Source organism: Epinephelus fuscoguttatus, linkage group LG7 (assembly GCF_011397635.1).
Source record: "Epinephelus fuscoguttatus linkage group LG7, E.fuscoguttatus.final_Chr_v1".
Classification (NCBI taxonomy): domain Eukaryota; kingdom Metazoa; phylum Chordata; class Actinopteri; order Perciformes; family Serranidae; genus Epinephelus; species Epinephelus fuscoguttatus.
This window is the reverse complement of record NC_064758.1, coordinates 4,044,685-4,071,594: the sequence shown is the minus strand read 5'-3', so window position 1 is coordinate 4,071,594 and position 26,910 is coordinate 4,044,685. Positions and strand designations below refer to the sequence as shown.

Below are 26,910 nucleotides of genomic sequence, written 5' to 3'. Positions count from 1 at the left end.
ATGCACCCCCGCCTCGCCCAGGCTGCGAAACTAGAGCCCAAAGTGTGGAGAAGAGGGACCGGGAAAAGCGGCGGACCTCCGGGGAAGCCTGCTCCATTCTCCCCGCAGTTAGGGACCGTTCGCCACGGTACTGCTGCTGGGCAGGGTGGAAAAAAGTCCTGCAGAGTTTCAGAGGACCTGGAGAATGTTTTAGGATAGTAATAACATTATATAAGATAATCATATTACAAAGATAATATAATAACATTAAAGACAAAATTAAAGTACAAAATGTACAGAAAGGTAAAATCATCAAGTTTTGAAAAAGTATTGCAATTTTGCAATACTTTTTCAAAACTTGATGATTTTACCTTTCTGTACATTTTGTACTTTAATTCTCCCCCCTGCCCCCTCATAGTTTCCCAAAACTATGTGGGAAACACTGATGAAAGTTCAGCATCAGATATTGCCATGTTTATAATGATGATAATGCAGCAAAAGGCATAAAGTTAAAGATGACACAGTTCTTCAATATTTTAAGAAAGATTACTTTTTAATTTCAATATTTTACAGATTCAAAATTTAAAAACAGGAAAAGGGCCTGAGGCAAAAGTTTGGGCACTCTACATGATTAGTACTTACTAGCGCCCCTTTGGCAAGTATCACAGCTACGAAACACTTTTTGTAAACAGCTAAGAGTCTTTCATTTCTTGTTTGCAGGATTTTCACACATTCTTCCTGCAAAAGTCTTCTGGCTCTGCGATTCTTGGGCCATCTTGCATGCACTGCTCTTTTGAGGTCTATCCACAGATTTTTACAGTCTTCTACTGCTTTGTGGACATCAGTTATTTTAGTTTTTAGAGCGCTAGGCAGCTGTTTAGAGGAGCCCATGGCTAATGATTGTTGGGGCAAGGTATTTACAAAAAACTTTGAAATTTGCATCATTGGGCCTTTCGTAATGAGGAATGGGAACAAGCCATAGTCCTAACAAGCTAATTACAGTCTTAGACCCTGGTAAAAGTTGTCTGAGAGCTCAAATGTCTTGGGGTGCCAAAGCTTTTGCATGGTGCTTCTTTCCTCTAAAATTGTACAAAACAAAAATAATACACTAATCTTGCCTAAAATGTGGAAAAGCATGTTTTATCTTTAATGCCATGCCTTGTGGAGATCAGCACATCTTCTACTCACTTAAAGCCCCTACAAGGAACTTTCATTTTGAGTTGATTTTGGCGACCCTGTGGACAAAAGCGGTAATGTTTTGCCGGAATGAAGCCTACATTTCCCATGAGCTCTAGCGCGTATTGTCATAAAGCCACTTACCTGGCTCGCGCATGTGTTTGTTTTGGGGATGAATGAAACAACAAGACGGGAAAACTTTGTCCCCACTCCTATGAGGGATCCCAGCTCACCTCTGCCGCGCCCCAGCTCCACCTCTCCGGCGTAAGCGCCACCCCCGGGGTAAACACAGCGGCCGGCTGGTAAGGCTGAAGGCCTGTTTGGCGAGCACTTCCACGGCTTCTTGGATTGAGAATGGAGCGGTGCCTCGCCTCTTTATTTCTCGGCACTCGCTGGACCCTGTCGACGCCTGGCTGGTACCTGTTGTCGGCCCGGATGAGGTGTTCCAGCCCCGCGGCCCCTGCTCTCCTCGTCCCCGCTGGCGCGGGGTGAATCTGCGCAACCTGCGGCCTCTGTGTGTGGCTCCCCGGACAGCTAACGCCGTGGACCCGCTGGCTCCTGCCAGGATTGGGCTGGTAAATGCTAGATCGCTAGCGAACAAAACGTTTATCCTGAAGGATTTCCTGCCTTCCCGAGGATTGGATTTTCTCTGTGTGACTGAGACATGGCTGACTGTTGGTGAGTCCAGTGCTTTCACACAACTTTTACCCAATGATTGCTGCTATTTTAACTCCCCGCGGACGTCCGGTCGAGGAGGAGGAATAGCGACTATGTATAAGAGTCACTAAATGTAAGCAGCTAGGTTAGATGACGTGTGCCGTCTGAGTGCCGTAAATTGTTTCATCCTGGAAGTGACCTGGGGCGGACCCAGACACAGTTTCCTAAAGTTATGGATATACACTATATAGAAATAACTTATCTTCACACTGATGGTCTCATTTGTTGTTGTAGGTCACATACAGACATCAGCAGAAACGAGACTTTTGCATATCCAGTTAAAAGTTCCTTGTAGTGGCTTTAACTATTCACAGTTAACAAAATTTTGACCAGGGGTGCCCAAACTTTTGCATACCACTGTACATTTCACTTTGATGAATATGACTTTTGCTGTCATATTAACAGAACATTCCCACAGACCGTTTCATCTTGTCTCATCTCTCATGATAAACAGCCACACCTCCTTCACATGAATTCTGGTGGCTGGATAGGAAAAATCCAGAGCTAGAGCCAGAGCCCAGAACTAATTGATAACCAGTTATCACACTATTAGCGGTTGACATTTACTGCTTTGTTACACAACACCATGTGTGTAAAATCAGAGCCTACCGTGAGAGTGTGTGGTATACACAGTTGTCCCCCTCTCTTTTACCATTTACCAGCAGTAATTAAAGTGTAGCTCAACGTATATACACATCATCTATTATTTGGAGTCCACTGTGGGGTGACAGAAAAAATGTGTCTCTGCTCCACCTCTGCATACTTGACAAGCCATTTAAGTCCAGTGTGTGATCATGTGTGGCTGAGAAAATGATCTCCCAAGTCACAGATGCGATGCCTGCTGCTTCAGGTTTTCTGCCAGAATTACCTTGTATTTTACTGCATTCTTTTTTCCTTCTACCTGAACAAGCCTTTCAGCTCCTACAGAGAAGCATCCCCACAGCATAATGGTGTTCTTTCTTAAGATTTGCAGTATTGAGCATAAATTTTGTTTTGGTGGCCAAAATTTTCAATTTTGATCTGATCAGACCATAACACCTTCCGTCAGAGGCCTGTACTATGAAGCACGGTCTCTTTTAACCAGGATAAATCACAGTGTTAACTTATGCTGAACATGGTGTAGGTTTCGCCACAACACTGACCAAACAGAAGTTGGTCCATTCAGATACAGGAGAACTGCTGAACTGGGGACATCGTCGGGTGGTGGGGGGAGCACTTTGAGGACCTCCTGAACCCGGCTGTCCTGTCCACCGTGGAAGAGGCAGAGCCTGAAAACTTGGGGGAAACTCTTGCCCATATCGCTGGCAGGGGTTGCTGAGGTAGTTAAAAAACTCCCCAGCTGCAAGGCGCTGTGTGTGGATGAGATTCGCCCTGAGATGCTGAAGGCTCTGGACACTGTTGGGCTTTCTTGGCTGATACACCTTTTCAGTGTCGCATAGAGGTCAGGTACAGTGCCTGCAGAATGACAGACCAGAGCGGTGGTTCCCATTTTCAAAAAAGGGGACCAGAGGGTGTGCTCCAACTATCAGGGAATCACACTGCTCAGCCTCCTTTCTGTTCTGGCTGTGGAACAGTAGACCAGCTCTTTACCCTTGCGACCAAAGTGAGAGCTGTGTCCACATACTCAGCATAAAGTCACACATGGTCTCAGTGGGTGTTGGCCTCCGCCAGGGATGTCCCTTGTCACCGATCCTGTTTGTGATTTTCATGGACAGGATCTTGAGGCGCAGCCAAAGGGGAAGGAAGGGGTCAGTTGAGGTGGTTCAGGCATCTGATCAGGATGCCTCCTGGACACCTCCCAAACCCAGAACACGCTGGAGGGATTACATATCTCATCTGAGGGACGTCTGGAGTGCTTTGCTCGGCCTGCTGCCCCAGCGACCTAGCCCCAGATAAGCGGATGAAAATGGATGGATGGATGGATGGATGGATATCACTTTGGAGAGAATCCCTTTCAGTTTGAATTAAAACAATATTTTTCTGTTGCTCTGTATCAAAAACAAAAACAAAACACAACAAAACAAAAAATTTAATCCACTGTGGTTTGATGTTGTAAGATGGTAAAACAAAAAATACCTCAAAGCAAGTGAATTGCCCTGCATACTTTTGTTCTTTTTCACCTGGACCACGACTTGCCCTCACTCACAGCAGGAGCAAAATCTGAAACCAGAGTTAGTGTGCCAAACAGAAGGTTTGCAACTAAGTTTCCAGCAACAAGGAGAACCAAGCTGAGCTAGCACCCCAAAGTCTAACTTTGCAAGGACCCTGAGCGACCGGCTTCCTCGGTTCTGCACCTTGGGAACAAATACACAACAAAGACTGCACCTGGAACCGCAGCTCTTTCTAGCCTTCCTCTACCAGCTAACAAAAGCAGCACACCACAAAGTGACTCTTTCTTCCATCCATTCAAGGACTGGTAACGTAACAACTGGGCATAGCATTATTACAGCTGTACAGGCTAGGCAAGACTGTTTAACTTTGTCAATTGTGATTTAATGCTGTTTATTTAGTCATTGTTGTGATTGTTTGCAGTTAGGCTATTGGTTAGTTGGCTTCGCCAAAGCTAAGTGATGTTAGATTGCTAATGCTTTTCACAGACAGAGTCCTGCACGCAACTAAACATCCTCTGCACTAATCCAGAGCCTTTGTAACACGTATCACTTTCACACAGACTCATTTACAAAGCTCATTCACACAGTCAGGCAAAATCTCCTCCGATCTGAAGCCAGCTTTGATTCTGCCATTTTGTAGTTCTCTGTTGTCAGCCATTTTGTTTTGGAGGCCAAACGGCCCTTCGTTGCTTACACCCTCCGCTCTCTCTCTCTCTCTCTCTCTCTCTCTCGCACACACACACACCCCCAAACACACACATGCTTATATATAGTTAGTTAGAATTTGTGTGTTTTGATGCTTTGCCTTCTTTATGAATACATATACTTGGAATCATACCTGTTGTCTATTTAATATTGCACAATAGTGAATGAATAGTCAACCGCTGCTATGTCCAGCATTCCGTAAATCCTCCAGGCTTTACTATTAATTTTGGTTATGGTTATTAATTTAATTATTAATCAAAATTCCAAACTATAGTTTAGTAAACTTTATGAGACTGATATCTTTAACGGGCTATCATTTTTCCCTTCATGGGAATGGTGCCCGACGAAGTGAATGTAACATTTATGGCACTTTCCTAAGGGATATTTTGTACTATTTTTTTTTACTTTGTAGAATATGTACAGAATTAAATAACAGAAAAAAAAATAAATTTGCAATATTTTGAAAAATATATTTTAAAATGGAGATCTATCACGAGGTCAGGCCCATGTTAAGGCTTAAAGGGACATTGTGTAACATTTTCAGTTGTTTATTGGCAAAAATTGATGTCTGCATTCATAAATATGTCATCACTGGTGTACTATTACCTCCACCAATAATCTGACTTATTCTCGTAAAAGGAGAATTTCGGATTTGTTAGTACATTGTGCGGGTAATTCGTCTGTGGGGTTCCATTACATTTCGCCATCTTGAGAATACACCCGCCAGCAAGGGACATACAGCCTCGCCTTTGGCGTTTTCGTTGAGAGCCAGGCCAGCACTGCATGACTGAGGAGCCGAAGGAGAGGAGCAAGAGGCGCTTCGCTACTACCCTGGCAAATTTGAAACAAAGTCCCACTCTTTGAGCATAATGCAGGATCATGCATATGCAGCATCATGGGAGACGGAATCCTTGTCGCCAAGAAAGCAAAAGGGAATAGAAAAGGCAGCGTGACCGGCGAATTAAAAAAACGAAGGCCCACATCGGGGTAGCCTTTCCCAGGTAGAGAGAGCTCCTGAGGGAGAATGGTAATGCAATCACAGGCCAGTGCTGCTGTTGGCTGTTAGCCGCTGTTAGCAGCCAGTCGCTAACAGCCTCATCCCTCGCCTCACATCACTGCGCCGCTGTTAGCTGTTAGCTGCTGTTAGCGCTGGCCTGTGATTGTATTACCTTTCTCCTTCAGCAGCTCTCTCTACTTGGGAAAGGCAACCCCAGTGCTGACCCTTGTTTTTTTAATTTACCGGTCACGCTGCCTTTTTGATTCCCTTTTGCACTTTCTTGGTGACGTGATGCTGCATAATACATGATCCTGCATTATGCTCAAAGAGTGGGACTTTGTTATGCGGCAGTAGTGCCGCTGGCCACAATTTCAGCATGCCGCCAGATCGCAGACTCTGCTTAGCAGTCACTCTCGTTTTTAATCCTTCACTATTGACTTGCTTGCCAAAACCGGTTTCCCTGTGCTCGCAGCATTTTTCCGCTTTGACTCCTGCTTCCTGCTCCACTCTTTCTCCACCTGGTAACCATCCGGAATCGCATCCTGCTCAACTGAGAAACCACCTGGACCTCATCTGCTTTGTTCACCTCACCGCTCTGGAACCTCTCGGCCAGCTTCCACATCCCAGCTCCACTGCTTCACTTCACCTCAGACTTTTGCCTCCCGGTACTTCCAGTACTCCTCCACTCATTTATTTACTAATAAATCACCTACTTGATTCTGCTCCCAGTCTGTGTCTCTTTCTGCATTTGGGTTCACTTGATTAGTTCCGTAACAGTGGGAGGTGGAATTCAACACAGTGTTATGGTAGAGTCCCCTCCACACTCTCTAGTTTAGCCACACCCTGCAATCATTGTCAGCAGGTGAGTTTAATCACTCCCAGCTTTCTTGAATGTAGCTGTGAGCAGCAAGCAGCAGGTATTGCCTCACTCTGTCCTGACCATTTGAGGAATGCAAATCTCTAACTGAGGTATGCAGTTTTATAGCTTGTGGGTTATATTGTTGGCGCATGCATTAATGCTTCCCTCACATCTATACAGGTGATTTCAGGGATATGGGAGCTACTTGAAAGCAGATCATACTTGCAATCATGTAACTTGCAGTTCCCAGGTATGTTAATTTCTTTAAGTTGTTTCTAGTATGGTTTTGTTTAATACTCTGAGTATTTAGATTTTATTTTTATTTATTTATTTTTTTTTACTATTTTAACCATTAAAACATGTTTATTGTCTAATACATTTCCATATATGCCATCGCACAATTTGTATAACATGTGCTCTTTACAATAGGAGCAGGAAAATGATGCCAGCCATGACTTAGTTTTTTGCTGCTTTTACAAAGGAGCTCTGGCCACTGCTGTTTTTGCCCTTCTACAAATTTATGTTATGTATATGGTTACCTTGTGTTATTGTTTATAATTTTTTGATAGTTTTGTTTTCTTTGTATAAACCAATCCTGTGGGGCTCTTTTTAGTGTCAGTACAGGTGGGCTGTCATACACTTGCAGGTGGTGGGTCACTGGGTGAAGGGTCTCTGTCTCCCCTTTCTGGGTCTTATTTGCATGTCTAAATTGCTGTGTATTCTAACCCATGTGCCCTTCTTGTTTTGCAGTGTGTGTGTGACCTCTTCTCCCCCGTACCGGTGGTGGTGGTGATCCCCCCTTTCCCTCACTCCCGTAGGCTCTCTGACAACTCCCCTCCTGTACTGGCACTCATCTACCTATAGTGATGTCTTTTTAGCAAAGTGTAAATATATATACAGTACAGGCCAAAAGTTTGGACACACCTTCTCATTCAATGCGTTTTCTTTATTTTCATGACTATTTACATTATAGATTCTCACTGAAGGCATCAAAACTATGAATGAACACATGTGGAGTTATGTACTTAACAAAAAAAAGTGAAATAACTGAAAACATGTTTTATATTCTAGTTTCTTCCAAATAGCCACCCTTTGCTCTGATTACTGCTTTGCACACTCTTGGCATTCTCTCCATGAGCTTCAAGAGGTCGTCACCTGAAATGGTTTTCCAACAGTCTTGAAGGAGTTCCCAGAGGTGTTTAGCACTTGTTGGCCCCTTTGCCTTCACTCTGCGGTCCAGCTCACCCCAAACCATCTCGATTGGGTTCAGGTCCGGTGACTGTGGAGGCCAGGTCATCTGCCGCAGCACTCCATCACTCTCCTTCTTGGTCAAATAGCCCTTACACAGCCTGGAGGTGTGTTTGGGGTCATTGTCCTGTTGAAAAATAAATGATGAACGCAAACCGGATGGGATGGCATGTCGCTGCAGGATGCTGTGGTAGCCATGCTGGTTCAGTGTGCCTTCAATTTTGAATAAATCCCCAACAGTGTCACCAGCAAAACACCCCCACACCATCACACCTCCTCCTCCATGCTTCACAGTGGGAACCAGGCATGTGGAATCCATCCGTTCACCTTTTCTGCGTCTCACAAAGACATGGCGGTTGGAACCAAAGATCTCAAATTTGGACTCATCAGACCAAAGCACAGATTTCCACGGGTCTAATGTCCATTCCTTGTGTTTCTTGGCCCAAACAAATCTCTTCTGCTTGTTGCCTCTCCTTAGCAGTGGTTTCCTAGCAGCTATTTGACCATGAAGGCCTGATTCGCGCAGTCTCCTCTTAACAGTTGTTCTAGAGATGGGTCTGCTGCTAGAACTCTGTGTGGCATTCATCTGGTTTCTGATCTGAGCTGCTATTAACTTGCGATTTCTGAGGCTGGTGACTCGGATGAACTTATCCTCAGAAGCAGAGGTGACTCTTGGTCTTCCTTTCCTGGGTCGGTCCTCATGTGTGCCAGTTTCGTTGTAGCGCTTGATGGTTTTTGCGACTCCACTTGGGGACACATTTAAAGTTTTTGCAATTTTCCGGACTGACTGACCTTCATTTCTTAAAGTAATGATGGCCACTCATTTTTCTTTAGTTAGCTGATTGGTTCTTGCCATAATATGAATTTTAACAGTTGTCCAATAGGGCTGTCGGCTGTGTATTAACCTGACTTCTGCACAACACAACTGATGGTCCCAACCCCATTGATAAAGCAAGAAATTCCACTAATTAACCCTGATAAGGCACACCTGTGAAGTGGAAACCATTTCAGGTGACTACCTCTTGAAGCTCATGGAGAGAATGCCAAGAGTGTGCAAAGCAGTAATCAGAGCAAAGGGTGGCTATTTTGAAGAAACTAGAATATAAAACATGTTTTCAGTTATTTCACCTTGTGTTGTTAAGTACATAACTCCACATGTGTTCATTCATAGTTTTGATGCCTTCAGTGAGAATCTACAATGTAAATAGTCATGAAAATAAAGAAAACGCATTGAATGAGAAGGTGTGTCCAAACTTTTGGCCTGTACTGTATTTTTGATAATAAACTGTAAATTTTAACCTGGCCCAATTTTATGATTTATTGGAATAAAGAAGAATAAAGTTTAGAATAAACTTAAGAATAAACTTAAGGTTGAAACTGTAAACTCATGTCTCTGAGAGAGAATTTAGGAACCAAGTCAATAAATAAAACACATAGATTAGGTCGTGCAGACGGGGTTAGAGAGATGTATCACATGAGATGATTAGAGAAAACCAGAGTGTTGTCAGTGACTGAACATAGTGTGTTGGAATGAGTCCTGCATCTGACTGTAATATTTAAAATCTATTTGGACGCTGGCCTTCACCATCCTGCTGAAGAACAGCACTACATCTATATCCACCATGTCCTCCTCTTTCCTCTTCCTGCTCACATATACTGCCATCTTAGCCTGCCCCAGAATGAAGTTTAAAAGTTTGCACTTCCTTTCTGCTGCCTTTCTGTACTTAAAAATCTATACAGAGAACTTTTCTCCAGCACTGCTGAAAAGACTCTTCAGGAGGGTGAACAGAGGAGTGAGACGTGTGCACTCACTGTAGCAGTGGAAGGCTGTCTCCCTCTCACCACAGAACACGCACCGGTCAGTGTGCCCTGGGGCGATGATGGACAGAAAGGAGTTCACTGCTACTTTGCCATGCAGTACCCTCCACTGCAGGTCTGCCACTTTCTTAGTCAGAGGGCCTTTATAAAGACCTCATCACCCAGCTGCAGGTGACCCCTCCATGGAGTGTCCACACAGTTCAAAGTCCTTTCATTGAGACACTTGACCATGACCATGTACAGGGCCTTGCCAGTGGCCTCCTACAGTGCAGTGCTGTGTGTTTAAAAACCAACCAGAGTAGTCTTTAAAATCCAGACGGACAGTGACAGAGGGAAATGGATCGTCAGTGCAGGGGGCAATAAAATTTTGGGAGTGCCGGCTCAGTAGGAGGTGTTGGTGTCCAGTCAGGCAGCCCCTCCAGTGCTCCAGCAGTCTGCCCATGCTCCTCACGGACCGGATCCCCACACCAGCTGCCAGGGCAGCTGCATCTTGTAGTCCAGCTCCAGTCAGGTGATCCACAGAGCCCAGAGTCGTGATTCTGGCCTGACGGAAGATGTCCCTCATTGATATTCCTGCCCAGACAGGGGCGCTGAGCTGTTCTCCATAAACCACAGGCTCCTGGAGCATCCAGTGAAGGGAGACGTGTTCTTCTCCCTTGCCATCAACTTCCACACAGTGAAGGCTCCCCGGTAGAAGGGTGGCAAGGTATGGAGGTCTGCCGTGCTGAGGTCCATGAGGAACAGATGATGTTTTAGACCCAGGCCAGCAAACTGCTGGAGGATCACGTGGGCCAGCGGTCTCCAGACCAGGTCCTTGGGGCCGTACAGCAGTCGCTGGATAAACTGCAGCCGGAAAGCCACTCCCCTACTGGCCAAGTGGACGAGTCCTTGACCGCCCTCCTCTTTAGGGAGGTAGAGGACAGCTTGAGGGATCCAATGAGGTTAGTGCCAGAAAAAAATGACTAACATAGTCTGTATTTTCGAAAGTAGGTTAGGAGGAGGGTCTACACAGGCCAGTCTGTGCCACAGAGAGGATGACACCAAGTTGTTAATGATGAGTGCCCTCCCTCTGTATGACACACTCGGTAGCAGCCATCTCAACCTCCTGAGCCTGCCTTCCATCTGTCCCAATTCTTGTTTAAAACACTCTCCTCGCTTAAGAACACCCCAAGGTATTTTATGCCCCCTGTCTTCCATGTCATTCCTTCTGGTAAAACCAGGTTGGTTGTGGGCTTGTTGCTGATCATTACTGCTTCGCTCTTGCTCCAGTTCACCTTTGCTGATGGCATCTTGTTAAACAGTCCAATGTTCCATTTTATTGTGTCAATGTCTTTTTGTGTGTTTACCATTAAAATGACATCATCAGCATAGGCAGAAAGTTTAAAAACAGCAGAACATCCATTAAAAACAACACCAGTGATATCTTTTCTTAGTTTGTGGAGCAGAGGCTCTATGGCTAGGGAGTATAGCATCCCTGATAGGGAGCATCCCTGCCGAACCCCCCTCTCCACATTAAAAGCAGCAGCCAGGCCACCATTAATCTTCAGTATGCCCGCAATGTCACAGTACAGTACCTGGATCTTAGCTATGAAACCTGGGTTGAACCCAAAAGCAGTCAACACCTGCCAGAGGTACTGGTGTTCAACCCGGTCAAAAGCTTTTTCCTGGTCTATGGAAATCAGACCAGTATCTGTGCCTAATGAGCTAGAGACATCCAAAACATGCCTAATTAAAGTGATGTTATCACTTATGGACCTGCCGGGCACACAGTAGGTTTGGTCCACATGGATGACCTCACTCACAACCTCCCTCAGCCTCAGGGCCAGGGCCTTGGATAGGATTTTGTAATCTCCACACAGCAGAGAAACCGGTCTCCAGTTCTTTAGGAGCTGCAGGTCTCCTTTCTTGGGGAGCATGGTGATCACAGCTCTCCTGCAGCTCAGTGGTAGTTGTCCCCGGTTCAGACTGTCCTGGAAAACCTCCAGCATGTCTTTACCAAGGACCGACCAGAAGGACTTGTAGAACTCCACAGGGAGCCCATCAATGCCTGGAGCCTTCTCATTGGCCAGGCTCATGAGGGCTGTGTGTAGTTCATTGACTGTCAGCTTGGAGTCCAGGGCTGTATTGAAGGCAGCGTCCACTTGGGGCAGGTTGTTACAAAACAGTTCGTCCAGCTCTGGGTTATCCATAAACTTGTTTGAATATAGTTCTCTGTAAAACTGTGTGGCGTACCTCCGGATCTCTGGGCCTGTTGTGAAAGAGGAACCATCTCCTCACGTAAGGAGTGGATGATCTTCTTCTGGCCATTTTCCTCTCCAGGCTGAAGAAGAACTGAGATGGCGCATCCATGTATGAGGCGTTCAGGAAGCGGGATTGGACCAGCGCCCCCTGCGCTGTAATACCCAGCAGGTTGGCTAAAGCAGCCTTTTTACTTTTAAGGGCTTCAAAATGCCCTTGTTCTCCTGTACAGTCTGCTAAACCTTGCAGCTGTACCACCTCGGTCTCTAGGTCCTGAAGAGACCTGGGGCCTCATGTACAAAGACTTGCGTGGATTTCCTACTGAAACACGACGTACGCTTGAATCCAGAAAACGTCGTACGCACAAAAATATCCATATGTATGAATCTGTGCGTACACATGAATCCAAGCACATTTCCTTTGTACATCCCAATCAACGTGGAATTGAGCGCACATATTGGAGTACCCGACTCCTCCCTGTCCATGCCTCCATTTAAATATGCAAATCATATTTAAATGAACCCCGCACCTGAGATTCCCCTCTCTGCACGATCAGAAAACTAAAACAAAAGAATGAATAAGACGGGAAAAAAAGAAAATCTTCACAGAATGCGAATTGGAAACGCTACTCACTGAAGTGGAGGCGCACAAAGATGTACTTTTTGGCACACAGTCCTCCGGCATCAATACAAAACGCAAGAGGAGTGAGTGGGAGAGTGTGTGTGAGGCTGTCAATGCCAATGTCAATGTGGGGTCAGAAAAGCGTACACACGCAGAATTAAAAATGAAGTGGTCCGACATTAAGGTGGATGTGAAGCAGAGGAGGGCTGCCCACCGCCAAAGTGTGGCCAAAACAGGTGGGGGGACAGGAGAGGAGGAGCTCACCCGTCTGAACAGAGAGTTGCCTGGGGTCAGTTGAAAGCAGACAATTAATTATATGAACTGGATTTACAGTTTATATTTGTTAATTTTATACACCACTTACACGGATCACACAGTATTGTTGTAAATGAATGCAGAAGTGCGCCGGGGAAAAGGTGAGGCTGATTAGGAAATGTCACACTTTACGCACGGGTTTATTGACATGAGTACTTTACACACAGAGACAATCAGGGGCTTGTTCGAAAGCTCTGAAGCTGTAGTTTAAAAAACAACAAGTCACTAACTTTAACCACTGACTAGTACTGATGCTATGAAGGCAGGATAATATTTGGGGGTGCACATGTTCAGTGCGCATCATGGGGATTTATATTAGGACAATTAAACGAATAAATTATTTACTCACCAAGAAGCCACCCATCGCGCACAGTGCCAGCTAGTAGTCTGTTCCCAACCATGCTGTTACTCAGAATGTATGAATCGTGCGTTGAACCAGGCCACCTCGCCACAATGTTGGTTAATTGCATTTGCGCATCGCATATGATCTGTACATTGATCGAATGAAAATGCTTCCTGTTGACAAAAACAAATTCATCCTGCGATGGCGCTTTTATAATGTGTGTGCAGTCGATAGCTCCGAGGAAAACCGGCTCTCGCTACAAATTGCGCTTTAATGTTGGCCTGTTCAGCTGTATTGTATGGGAATTTGATATACCTGGCTGACATGCGGATAATTCCGTCCCACACAGCTGACTCGGCTCAGGGTCGACTGGCACAGTCCCGATCGGTCGGCCAGCTCCCTCTGGAATGCCTGTGTTGCTAGGAGTCCCGGTGTGGTCAGCACCTGTATGGATACAGGCAGCGCATGGCTCCTCGCTGTATCACGCTCCAAGGTCGGCTGCAACTCTGCGCACAGTTCCAGGAGGATTGCCCTCGGGAACCAATGCGGCAAATACTGCTAAAACGTTGTTAACGGTATTTTTGTCACCACTTTGCGCAAGCTTTTATATCCACTAATCTAATAGCAAACACGTGGGTGTGTTAATTGTTCATCAGTGTTAATTGTTCATGTGTCTCTGATGTGCACATCACTCTTGAGGACTAATTGTTTTCACATTTATTTAGCAGTTTCCCAGCATCACCTCTAAGTGTCGCCAAAGGATCAACAGCTGTAGAAACGTACGTATGCCAGCCATGAAGTTGGCGTGAGGCACCGCACATTTCCACGGTCATTTCACTCTTGATACATCTGAACTTTGCCGTGGAAAAGGACGTACGCCACGTTTTTGTGCGTACGCACCCTTTGTACATGAGGCCCCAGGTGTCCAGCAGACTGTCCATGAGGAGCCTGAAGTCTTCTTTGAGCAACTAGGAATGTTGGCTTTTATGTCATTTATCCCTGCCTCAACAACAACTGCAGATGTGGTGTTGTGCCGTTGGATAAGCTGCAGAGTGGTTGGTGTTAAATCTTTAACCTGGACCCCTGGACAGCAAACAGTCTGACCACCGCGTACTGCCACTTGTCGCGCCATGGATGTGTGAAACACAAGCACAGAGGGTGGCTGCTGCGTGGATCGCCGGCAATGAATTCCCCACCCCCAGAACAATGCTGCGAGGTTCCGCTGTTGACGGACCTGGCCAGATGCGGGCGGCTAGCTGGCATGCTGTCAACAAGAGCTGTTAGCGAAGTCATCTAGCAGAAGAGGGAGCAATATCTTCCTGCGAAGATCTCTCAGGTTGACTGTCACTGTACCAACTGAACTTAGACGAGTTGAGTAGTGTACTATTGAAAGAGCTGATATATAGGCGTTAAATGGGCTATGGAAATGAGCACAAAATTCAGAAATATAGATTAATTATCAACCGCATAGAAATCGACCTATGGTCAACAGTCACTTTTAATAGTGGAAAAAAAAGTTTATGCTTATTTTTCTTTTGCATAAATAAATGAGATATTGTTTGTTAACAACTGCAATTGCAATTTACTTCCTATTTCTGGCACCGTATCGCTCCGTTTCTCCCATGTTGTTAATGCCCAAGTAGAAAAAATCCAATGCCTCCATGGTCCGATGGTCAACGGAACTGCTGCCGTGCTGCGCGCAAGTCCGTTACTATCCGTCATTTTCACCTCCATTGGAATAAATGACTTCCGGTCAGCTTCCATCCGTCAGTGCGTTAGGTTGTGCACCTAGGGTTAGGTCTGGCACCTTCTCTGCGCCATGTGTCCTTCGGCTGGGCCAAAACAGCTGCCGGTGATGAGGGCGCTCCCAGATTTTCTGTCTCAGCCACTACATGCAGCACCATTCCCTCCAGTTCACATCCATGGGACTGTCTCGCCACAGCCGATGGAACAGGCTCACAGTTGCCAGTGTTGGTACCAGCGTTGATAGAGGCCAGCCACGGGAGTGTGGCAGCAGAGTCGGATATCAGCGCCTGTGACAGCCGGGAAGAGGATGACGAGGCTGCCGGGGCAGCGACAGCGGACACCTGCAGACATGAAATCCACTTTGATTGTGCAGAAGCAACCGACATGAGGCTTTCAATAAGTTTGTCCTTTTCCTGGATCTCAGTTCTCAGGATACTGTCCTTCAACTTTAGGTGAGTTTTGTCACAATCCACACACAGAGACATATTCCAGGGTACGGTGTCTCCCAGCCTCCGTCACTGTTTGAGTGATAGCTTTAAAGTCCGGTGTCTGATGACCACAAATCCACCATCCAGTTAAAAGTGACAGTTAGCCAAAATCTAAAGCTAAAAAAAGACTGAAGTGAGATGAGCAGACTGAAAAGTTTATTGTATTGGATAAGACAGATGTACAGGTCTCTCCCCCCCCCCCCCCCTTCTTTTAATTGCCATTTAACAAATTAACAACAAAACAACAAAACATAATGCTATCACATTGTGCATGTTAGATGACCATTTAGCATTTACCCCAAACAAGGCAGCAATGGGTTGTATCTCAATAGTGATACCATACGCTTCACCAGAGGCGGGGCTTCCATGGTGGCACGGGGGGCACCCGCCCCCCCTGCAGTCTGATTGGCCACCCCGTGTGCCCCCCCAACGGCCATTGACTCATCATAATGTCAATCATTGCGTTGCGTAAAGTTACCGACGCTGCATGATAAGACGGAAGCAAAGCCGAAACCTTGTTTGATTAGACTATGTTAAAAACTCATGAAGGCTTTTATTTTGGAAAAAGAAGGAAGTGGCTCCTCGGCTCCGTGCATGAACTCGTGTAACTTCACCAGTCACGGACTTTTTTTCGACGTGATTGCTCAAAGGTGCACCGAGCTAAGGTAAGAACAGAACACTACAGGTTCTTAAAAACAATGTTTTGCCAACTTCTGTTCCACTTGGGCCTAATTTGGTTGAATTTGCATGGGAAATTGTTCACTGTGTTTTACTTTAGTTAGCTCTCCATCTGGATAAATGTAGGCTAAACATCTCTCCACTGTTTCAGTAGCGTTAGCATCCTTCGTGTGTTGAGCGTTTTGCTAATAGTCAACAACAGAGTATCATGTTGCCACTGTGATGTGACGGTACAAATAACATGTTGCTTTTCGTTGTGTTTGTGGACACGTTTTTCAATGTAGACTATAGTATGAAACGGAGGCAGGGAGATATCTCCAGCTTCTTCACTAAGAAGAAAATTAGGGAGAGTGACCAGGAGGAGTGTGAGAATCAGGGTGAATGCAGCCAAGCTAACATTGACCAAAATTCCCAGGGCCAGACCAGCGCTCATGGACTTCCAGGTGAAAATGCAGGAATTAGGGAAATGCTTTAAAATGTGTAATGTGTGGTGCTCTCTGCACAATTACAGTTATTTAGTGAATTAAGGAATTTAAATAGGCTACCTCCTTTTAATCATGGTACTAAACCAGTGCGCACTTAAAATTGTGTAGTTGTTAAACAGTTCATATATTCATGCTATATATTATTTAAAAAATAATCATGTACACTTTATAATGTATGTTCAATTAAAAATTGAGTTAATTAAGTGCTGACTTTGTCAATCAATACTTTCAGATGCACAAAGGGAGAGGACTGACAATGGTGATGAGTCTGACCATGCTGAGTCAGATGACAGCTGCAGCTACAGCAGTTGCAGCAGCTCCAGCAGCAACAGGAACCCCCCAGTTCATCCGACCTTTGCTACGCCGAAAGGTCCCCAAGGTAGAATATTTATTAAAAATTATATTAACCTATCACCTCAACATCTGAATTACTCTTTTGTATTAATTTTCTGCTGAAAGTTGTCCCTTTATATATTTTAAAGGGCTTGACAATCAAAATGTTACTTTTGAGTTGTTGTTGCTTAATGATCCAACTCAACTTTTATGAAGTTTAATAAAATCCTCATTTAAAAATTCCAGAATCTTTGCATATATTTTTCAAACATTTGCCATAGGAACAATAACAAAAGCATATTTCTGTCTTTAATTGTCAGTGTTGATCATGAGTATTAATTTCCACTGACTTATTTTGGATTTATTTTTAATATTTTCAGACATTTCTCAAACCAGAGCTGCAGGTCCTGCGCAACCTGTCCTGAAGACCTTCCCTCGCACCCAGCACGGACAGGGTAGGACCAGAGCGTTCAGGGCTTCGTGGTACAAAACCTATACCTGGGTGGAATACTCCCAGTGCCAGGACTGTGCTTTTTGTTTTGCATGTAGGCATTTTTCACTGCCCTGTGTTCCAGAGACAACGTTCACCTCAGCTACTGGCTTTTCAAACTGGAAAAAGGCCACGTATAAAGATGGAGGTTTCCACTTACATGCAAGAGCAGAGCACCATCTTAATGCAATGGCGGCATGGACGGAATATCAGCGGGGTGTTGAGAACAATACATCTTTACTCCAGGCAATGGACAAACGGTACCAAAAAAAAGTAGAGGACAACAGGAAGTATATCAAAACAGTTGCTGATGTTTTGCTATGCACAGCCACTCAGAACATAGCACAGCGTGGCCATCGGGAATCAGAAGACTCAGGAAACAAAGGCAACTTTTTGGCCATTTTGGAGCTCATAGCCAAGCATGACCCCTTAGTAAAACAGAAAATGGGACATAGCAATGCCAAGTACACCAGCAACCATACTCAGAATGAGATTTTAGAGGTTTTAGCAGACATGGTGAGAAAGGACATTATTGAAGAGGTAAAAGAAAGTGGGGTGTTCAGTATTCTAGCTGATGAAACAAAAGACTTAAAAAAACAGGAGCAAATTTCATTAGTACTCAGGTACTACTACAGAGGTACAGTGCATGAAAGCTTCATGCATTTTGAGCATGCAGACAAACTTGATGCTGCTGGGCTAACTGAAAAAAATGTTAATTGCCTGCAAAAGTACGGTTTAGAATACAGAGAACAGCTGGTGGGGCAGGGCTATGATGGCGCCTCTGTGATGAGTGGCAAGCACAGTGGTGTGTCTGCAAGAATACAGTCCCTGGCCAAGCATGCCTTTTATGTGCACTGCAATGCACATTGCTTAAATTTGGTTATTGTGGACACAGTCAGAGCAGTACCAGAAGGTCATGTTTTTTTCCTTGTTGCAGCGTCTTTATGTGTTTCTGTCAGGATCTTATGTCCACCAGAAGTGGCAGGACATACAGCGCTTAATGTATCCAGAGGATCAGCCACGAGAGTTGCCCAGACTCAGTGATGTTAGGTGGGCTTGCAGGTATTATGCCTGTCGAAACCTAATGGACCGGCTTCCAGCTGTGCTACGCGTCCTTCATAATATTGATGAGGAGAATAGTGGAGACAGAAGTGTTGAGGCACGTGGACTGCGAGGGCAGCTAAACCTAGATTTCATTGGCCTTCTAGCAACCTTTAGAAAAATACTTGGAGATACAAAGTTTCTGAGCGACATGCTGCAGTCCTCATCAGTGGACCTCGCCAGAGCAATTGACCTCATTGAGGCGCTGCAGGATTCAATATTAAAATATAGAGATGATTCATCTTTTGACCAGTTGTGGACTGAAGTGCTAAGCACGGCTCAGCGGTGTAACATCAGCACAGAGAGGATGTCTAAAAGGCAACCTAAAACAAGCTCCACTCTTAACGACACTGTTGTCATGTCCACAGTTGGTCAGCGTTACAGTGACACCAGCAAGGATTATTTTTGTAAGACTGTTTACTATCCGATCCTAGACCGTGTAAACGCTGAGCTAGAGAGGCGGTTTTCAAAAACCAACTGTGATATCATGCGAGGGATTCAGGCATTAAATCCTAAAAGCAACATATTTTTGGAGGAGGCTCCTTTGTTTTTGTTTGGAACCATTTATGACACAAACCTGGAGGATCTGAAGCATGAGCTCCACCAAGCTAAGCGGATCTTGAAGAGAAAGCAGGCAGCTGGAATGAAGACTCTAACCAGTTTGCTTGAGTTTACAGGGTTCCTGGAACCTTTTAAAGAGGTCTTCTATGAACTGTTCAAGTTGTGCAAAACTGCTTTGGCCCTACCTGTAAGCACAGCTGCCTGTGAGCGCAGTTTTTCTGCATTGAAACTGATCAAAATCACTTGCGCACCACCATGAACAATGAAAGACTGAGTGATCTTGGTGTGCTAAGTGTGGAGTCCAAGAGAGCCAAGGCCTTGGATATGGACGAGTTTGTAAGGTTGTTCAGCAGCAAACACGGCAATCGCAAAATACAGTTATTTTGAAGTGTCAGAACCTTCAAATGAGTGATACATTGAGTGGTACTTACTCTGATTGTGATACAGAACACATAATTGTTTAAAATACACAGTGTAAAGAGCTGAGCACTAGTGATTTTGAATATTGTTGTTGTTGTCCATTTCACTGTGAAATTTGAGTGTCAGTGGGGAATTATTTTTCTTAAGAGTAACTACTACATGGAGCAACCTGTTCTTTGCTGAGCCTTTTTTCCTCTGCTTGAAAATTGCATATAATTAATAAAATGAGTATATCTGGAACCACAAGGTCTGTCTGAATAATTTTGGTGTCATAGGGAACACTTTGAGGATTTGTTGAGATGGGTAATTATTAGTATATGTGTTACTGGTGAATAGTAAATGAAGATGACACACAGTAAAAATTAAAAAAAAAAAAAGCACCAACTTCTGACTAACTGTAGGCTACAGCAAACATCATAGTGTTCTGTGTGTTAGCCACTTGGTAAAAGTATACCTAGCAGATTTAATGTGGCCACGAAAAGCAAGATGAAAACATAAGCAATGTAATATTGAAGTGGGCAGCCTTCATTTTTGTTACTTTTGGGCGGCCCCCCCAGATTTATTGTTGTCACGCCCTGCGCCCCCCACCAGAAAATTCTCTGGACCCGCCCCTGCGCTTCACTTAGAGATTCAAACACTGCCTCCCAAAAAGCGCGAAGGCTGGGACAGTCCCACAACATGTGAAACAGGGTCGCTGGCTCAGTCTTGCATCTCTCACAGGTGGGGTCAGTATTGGGATAGATTCTTGCCAGTTTAGTTTTTCAAAGGTGAGAACAATGGACTATTTTAAATTGAATGAGACCGTGTCTACAACATGGGGATGACTTATGCACTTGCTTCAATATTGCTTTCCAAGTGCTCCCAAAGTGTTCTTATATTTTTCAAAGGCTGCAAATTCAAGTTATTTATTAAAGAATATATGTGAGCAATCGATCCTTTCTGATTAAGATCAAGGGACAGAAGTTCATCAATAATATTAGGTAATGGCTCATTAGGGAAAGAGGTGTAACTTTTCCTGACAAAGTCCCTGATCTGTAAATAGGAAGCAATTAAAGCAAATTTTTCTATGAGTTGATTAAATGAAGCAAACATTCCTTCAATATATAAGTCCTTAATAAAGCGAATTCCATTTGAGTGCCATGCACGAAATGCCAGATCCAGATTAGCTGGTGTGAAAAGGTGATTAGATAAAATAGGCGCCATCAAGGATAGACCCAGCAAACCAAATTTGTTCTGAAACTGTGATATTTTGAAAGTCTGACAAATTACTGAGTGTTTAGCAAGTGTGTAGGATTTGACAAGAGCAAGAGGGGAAGTAGCCAGTGAGTGTAGACCTGCCAACCTGTACGCATTTTACGTACCAGGCACGCATTTTGACATCAAAGTACGCTGGTACGATTTGATGCTCTAAAAGTACGCCTATCACTCAATCGTGCATTTCGCCGGTTTCAGTGTATTTGTCTATGCAAGATGTCACTCAAGTTGATACCCGGTGAATATAGGTGCGTAGGCGGAACGAAAAGATTTCGGCCAATCAGATTGCTGCATATTGCCCCCCCACACACACCCGTGTGTGTGTGTGTGTGTGTGTGTGTGTGTGTGCGGGTACGTGTGTGCGCGCGCCCAACGGGGCCAAACTCCGCCGTGCACGATACAGAGAGCAGGGGAGGATTGTAAATGCGTGACCATGTAGGGACAGAAATGACACGCGGTCTGTAAATAAGATAAATAACATAAGGCTATTTAGTTTGTTTAATAAAAGGACAAGGTATAGACCTGTTCTATAGGAAAGGTTACCTTAAGTGACTTCTTTGTGATCTGGCACTATATAGAAAATAAAATTAAATAAAATTAACTTGACCTTCAAGGGGGGGCAGGGCCAGGTGCCCCCCTAATAAAATGGTAGGGCAAACACTGAAGTAAATAGTGTCAAAGTCGCCTGTTGTCAATACATTGCTGGTGAGAATTGTACCAAGGTAAGCAAATTGCAGACAAATTTACATTCAACTGTATTATGAAACCATGTGCCCTGCCTGAATAACTATAACACACTTATGATAAAAAGACGTTTTGTTTGATGAGTCTGCTGAATTTCTATAAGAAAAAAACAAGGCAATAAGAAAAGAGTAGTTCTAATAGGTGTCGTACTACACAAGAACATGATGAGGAATGCTAATGTAATGCACTTGTCTATAATCTATTATCTATTTCTGTATGAAATTGCATGAAAATAGGATTTCGTCATGTGATGTTTCAAAATTTTCTCGGGGGAGAACCCCCCGAATCCCACTTGAAATCTTTCTTTTTGTCACAACAGGACATATTACTGTATTTTTAAGCAGATGATCAATGCTACCATCAGATTGATGAAATTGACCTTGATCTGTGCCATAAAACAAATATTGGGTGTCTATGGACGTATGTGGGGCTTAGGCCTATAGATATGAATATGTAAACGTACGCTCGTTTCTTCTGTTTGCCACATGTGCATATTGACTTTTATGGTAAAAAACAAAAACAAAAAAGTGCCGCCGTGTCCGCATATGTTCATGACCACGCACAAGTGTCTGGTAAGGTGGTACTCATAACCTTTCTTCAAGGTTGGCAGGTCTGTGAGTGTACTGGGGCCATCTGAGACTCCATCCTCGCCCAGATATGAGCTTTCATATCTGGGCGAGGATTTTTTTATTTTTTCATTGATCCTCTGGATATTACTGGCCCAATAATAGTGGAGGAGATTGGGTGGGCCCATTCCCCCACAGTGCTTGGGCCTTTGCAAAAATGCCTTGCAAGTATGTGGTTGCTTACCATTCCAAATGAGACAGGAGAGACTCTTATCAAATTGTGAGAATACTTTCAAGGGGATTAAAATGGGAATGTGCTGAAAAAATACAAAAATCGTGGCAAAATATTCATTTTTATTAAGTTTATACGACCAGCTACGGATAAAGGCAGAGTACGCCAGCGTTCAAGGTCCAATTTGCATTTCTCAATTAGAGGAGAATAATTAAGCTTGAATAATTGTTCATAAGATCTTGGAACAGTAATGCCTAAATAGTAATACTCTATGAGAGCTAACTTTCTTAAAAGGGAGTAACGTGGCCGAAATATTAAGTGCTGAGGGGTTAATAGGGAAAAATTCACTTTTTTGCAGGTTTATTTTACAGCTTGATAATCTTTCAAATTGCTCAAAAATGGCTAGGACTGGGGGTATGGAAAGTGTGGGATTAACTACATATAAAAGGCTGTCTGTATAGAGCAACACCTTATGGGTGATATCCCCTCTTTTTATTCCTTCATAAGCTGTGCATTGACGGAGAGAGCTGGCCAAAGCTTCTATGACGATGTTAAAAAGTAATGGGGACAAGGGGCACCCCTGACTAGTTCCTCTAAAAAGAGGAAAATAGTCAGAGGTGTCCTCATTAGTGCAGACCGAAACTAGCAGTAATGAATATAATAACTTAACCCATGAAATAAAATTAGCCCCAAATCCAAATCTATGTAAAACAACAAATAAAAAATCCCATTCCACCCTTTTTCTGTGTCTAGGGTTATCACAAGTTCAGATATATTTTTTTCAGATGCAGAATAAATAATGTCAAAAAGCCGATGAGTTATCGAAAAAGAGTGTCTGCCTTGCATAAAGCCGTTTTGATTGGGTGAAATAAGTGATGGAAGGGTCTTCTCAAGGCACTTAGCGAGGCATTTTGCGAGAATTTTACAATCAACACAAATTAAAGAAATAGGACGATACGAACTGGGCAAATTAAGGTCTTTGTCAGTTTTCAGAATTAAACAGATAGAGGCCTGTCGCAGAGTCTGCGGCAGGTGGCCTGTAGACAGGGCTTCATTGTACATTGCGAGTAGTAGAGGTGACAGACTATTTGAAAATGTTTTAAAAAACTCGACTGGCAGCCCATCCGGCCCTGGAGATTTTCCAGACTGCATACATTTAATAGCATCTTGAATCTCCATTATCGTGAGCGGTTGGTCGAGTTCAGCTCTCATCTGATTGTCCAAAGAGGATAATGTCAAATTTTAATAAAACTGTTCAAATTCTGTGGGGCTGGTATTGTACTCTGAGGTATAAAGATTTTTGTAAAAATCAGCGAATGTGTCATTAATTTGTTTATGATTTATGGTTATAGTACCTGAAGATGTTTTAATTTGGGTAATTTGGTGATTTATAAATGATTGGCGGGCTTGGTGTGCCAAAAGCCTGCCTGCTTTTTCCTCGTATTCAAATCCTGAATGGCGTGCCCTAAGGAACTGTTGTTCTGCCTGCGCTGTTGACACCAGATCTAATTTTGTTTTAAGTCTCAGACATTTTTGGTAGATTTCTGGTGTGGGATACACAGCATACTGACCATCTAACTTAAAAATGGCCTCAGAAAGCTCCTTTAGTCTGGCCAGTTGCCTCTTTTTGTTTTGTGAAGAATGACTGATAATTTGTCCTCTTAAGTAGGCCTTTAATGTTTCCCCAAGTATACTATGTGAAACATAAGGCGAAGCATTTGTTTCAATAAAATATGTAATTTGTGTCAATAAATTTAACAAAATTGGACTCTGACAAAAGAAGAGCATTGAGGCGCCATGTTTTGAGTGGTATAGGGCTGTTGAGAAAAGCCAGGTTGATCGTTAAAGGGGCGTGGTCAGAAATTATTACACTATGATATACTAGTTGGCTAATGAAAGGGATAAGTTTAGTATCAAGAAGGAAAAAATCAATACGGGAGAATGTGTGATGTACGGGAGAAAAAAAGGAAAAAGCTTTTTTTGTCGGAAAATTCAATCCCCATGGATCAAAGAGGCCATATTGCTCAATAAAGTTGTTGACGGAAGTCACCATCTTAGATAGGGGGACAGCTCTGGGAGAGGAGCAGTCCGGCTCAGGCTTAATCACACAATTAACCCTATGGGCCCAAACGACGCATAGTACATCCAAATTCACACCTGTTCTCTGTGGATTTTCTCCGCAACCGTGTGTCATAGCGAGAAGCCACGCATATCATGTGAATTAGCGGAATCGTAGCTTTCCGATGTGTCGGTAGTCCAATGTTTTCAAAGAGAAAAAAAAATGATAAAGTTACACTAAAATGATGTACAACAGAGCTTTCATACAGCTCTGCACACACATTACTCTTGGATGGATTACTCGCGAATGCAGGGTCGCACAGAAATGCCATGCATATCACATGAAAGCGCAGGACTAGAGCTTTCCAGTGATACCACACACATCATTGTGCTGTCATCCCATCACGCTATAAATACAGATCAAGTGTCTACAAAATAAAAACCTGACAAATTTCTTTACAATCCATTATACAGATCTTGTTATCACTTGTTGGAGCCGTAATGTACTTTCTGTTTATTTTTTATGTTTATATCACAGGTGACCATTTGCATTGTTGTATGTAGTTTTCTAGGGGGAAGCATACAGTTTTTGACCGTGTCAGTATCAGGGTGGCGGCATCTCAACAAACAGATTGATGAATGAAACTTACCTGTGTTTAAAGTTTACTTAAAGAGTAACTAAACCCTAAAACCATTTTTTTTTCAGCTGATAATCATTGTTTCTGGTTGTATAGTAGTGTTACTGACTGATCCTGTTCAAAATCTTGACAGTTTAGTGCAAACTGTTGAAAATCTACATTTTGTATTAAAAATGTGGTATGGTGTGCCCTCTACAGCTTGAAACCTGGTTACAACACTTGAATTTACATTACATTACATTGGAGACGAATGATTCTATTTCAAGGCGAATGACGTCCTGCCCTTACTATAAAACCATTCTGTCCGCAGTTATCAAACTGATAGCGAGTAGGTTGGATCAGAGCAGAGCAGAGAGAGAGTAGTAGAGCAGAGAGGATAGCAAGTAATTTGTCGAATTGTATTGTTAGCATAGTGTATTTTAGTGTAGGTTTACAGTTAGTAGTGTGTTTATAGTATTTAGGTTAGTTTTTAGTGGGTGTAGACAGGTATTAGTTTGTTAGATTTTCCAAATAGTTGTAGGTAGCTTTAGTTTGTAGTTGAACTTTGTGTGTTTTAGGTAGTTGTTAGTGTCAGGGTCAGTTAGCTTTGTTAGCTAGTTGCCTAAATGGGTCGGCAGTGTTCCTATCCCGGCTGTAAAGCCATCTCTGGCCTGCACCAGTTTCCAGCGGACCCAGAAACCAGGCGTGAGTGGCTGCGCACCCTTGGCCTCCCGGACAGCAGCGATATCCCGCCTAGAGCCGGAGTGTGCAACCTGCATTTTTCCAGGCATTGCTTTGCCAACATCATGCAGGTCGAGATGGGGTTAGCTAAAAGGACTGTGCTGACAGACAATGCAGTGCCTCTCTCAGTGCTACACCTGCCGCCGGAGACTACGCTGCCTTTTCAGGTGAGTCCATTTAGGAATTATGCTGCTGATAAAGTGAATATTGCTTGTTAGATTTTCGTGTTTTTATTGTATCTAATAAGCTTAGCTTACATTGCTAATCATAGGATAACGTTACCCTGATGGCCAGAAATTGCGGTCCAGCACTATCTCTTTATTTACGTGATACGAGTTTTGGCCCAACCCCCCTCCACCGGGTCAGCCCGCCCGGTGTACGCGGAGGAAGACAGCTGTTTTGCGGGAAGCAATAGCATGAACCACCGGACAGCGCTCGACAGTGCAAGCGTTTCACTCGCATTTGCGACTAAAAATAGGTGTGTGCGAACTGTAAAAAATATTTAGGGGCACATGTGCACATAAAAAAAATCAGCCAAAGCAGCCTATATTTTTGTCAATAAAAAAAATATGATAATCTAACCGCAAATGTTGGAGGAACTCCAGCCGCCTTCCCTCTTCCCTCTTCCCCGTGTGACATGGGTATGGGCGGTTTTCCAAGCCACTGTCGGCACAATGAATATAAGTCCCACTGTCGGCTGGGTGGGAATAAGTCAAAGTGTGGTGGAGACGAGGGACTGGGAAAAGTGGTGGACCTCCGGGGTAAAGTTAGGCTGCTCCGTTCTCCCCACAGTTAATACTTCTCTCCACGGTACCGCATGGGCAGGGTGGAAATAAGTCCTGCAGAGTTTCAGAGGACCTGGAGAATGTTTTAGGATAGTAATAACATTATATAAGATAATCATATTGCAAAGATAATATATATAAGATAATAACATTAAAGACAAAATTAAATTGCAATACTTTTTCAAAACTTTCCTTTCCTTTCTGTACATTTTGTATACAAATTCATTAAATAATTTTTCTTGTAAATGTCTATTTGCATCACAGTTATAATCTGTTGAACATGCATGCAATACCTCATCATATGTAACATCTAGAAGCGGTAATTTTATAGAGAAAGAAATACCATGGATAAAGTCGAGGGGTGAAACATTGTTATGTTCTGTTTCAGACAGACCAGAGAGATCGGGTGCCAGACAGAACCAGTCAGCACTAAACATGCTTATGTGCAGGCTAACTTGAAGCCGCACAGGAGAAGCAAAGGTGA

At 43.8% G+C, this 26,910-nt stretch overlaps 1 protein-coding gene and 1 long non-coding RNA gene across 2 annotated transcripts in view; one reads left to right on the top strand and one right to left on the bottom strand.

Moving 5' to 3' along the window:
- The window catches only part of LOC125892021 (voltage-gated potassium channel subunit beta-2-like), a 202,408-nt gene that overhangs the window by 109,194 nt on the left and 66,304 nt on the right, over window positions 1-26,910 (bottom strand). The gene's annotated exons all lie outside the window — the stretch shown is intronic.
- Window positions 15,997-18,170, top strand: LOC125892077 (uncharacterized). The gene is made up of 3 exons (XR_007449695.1): window positions 15,997-16,026; window positions 16,757-16,903; window positions 17,238-18,170. It is a non-coding gene; the product is annotated as an uncharacterized LOC125892077 (long non-coding RNA).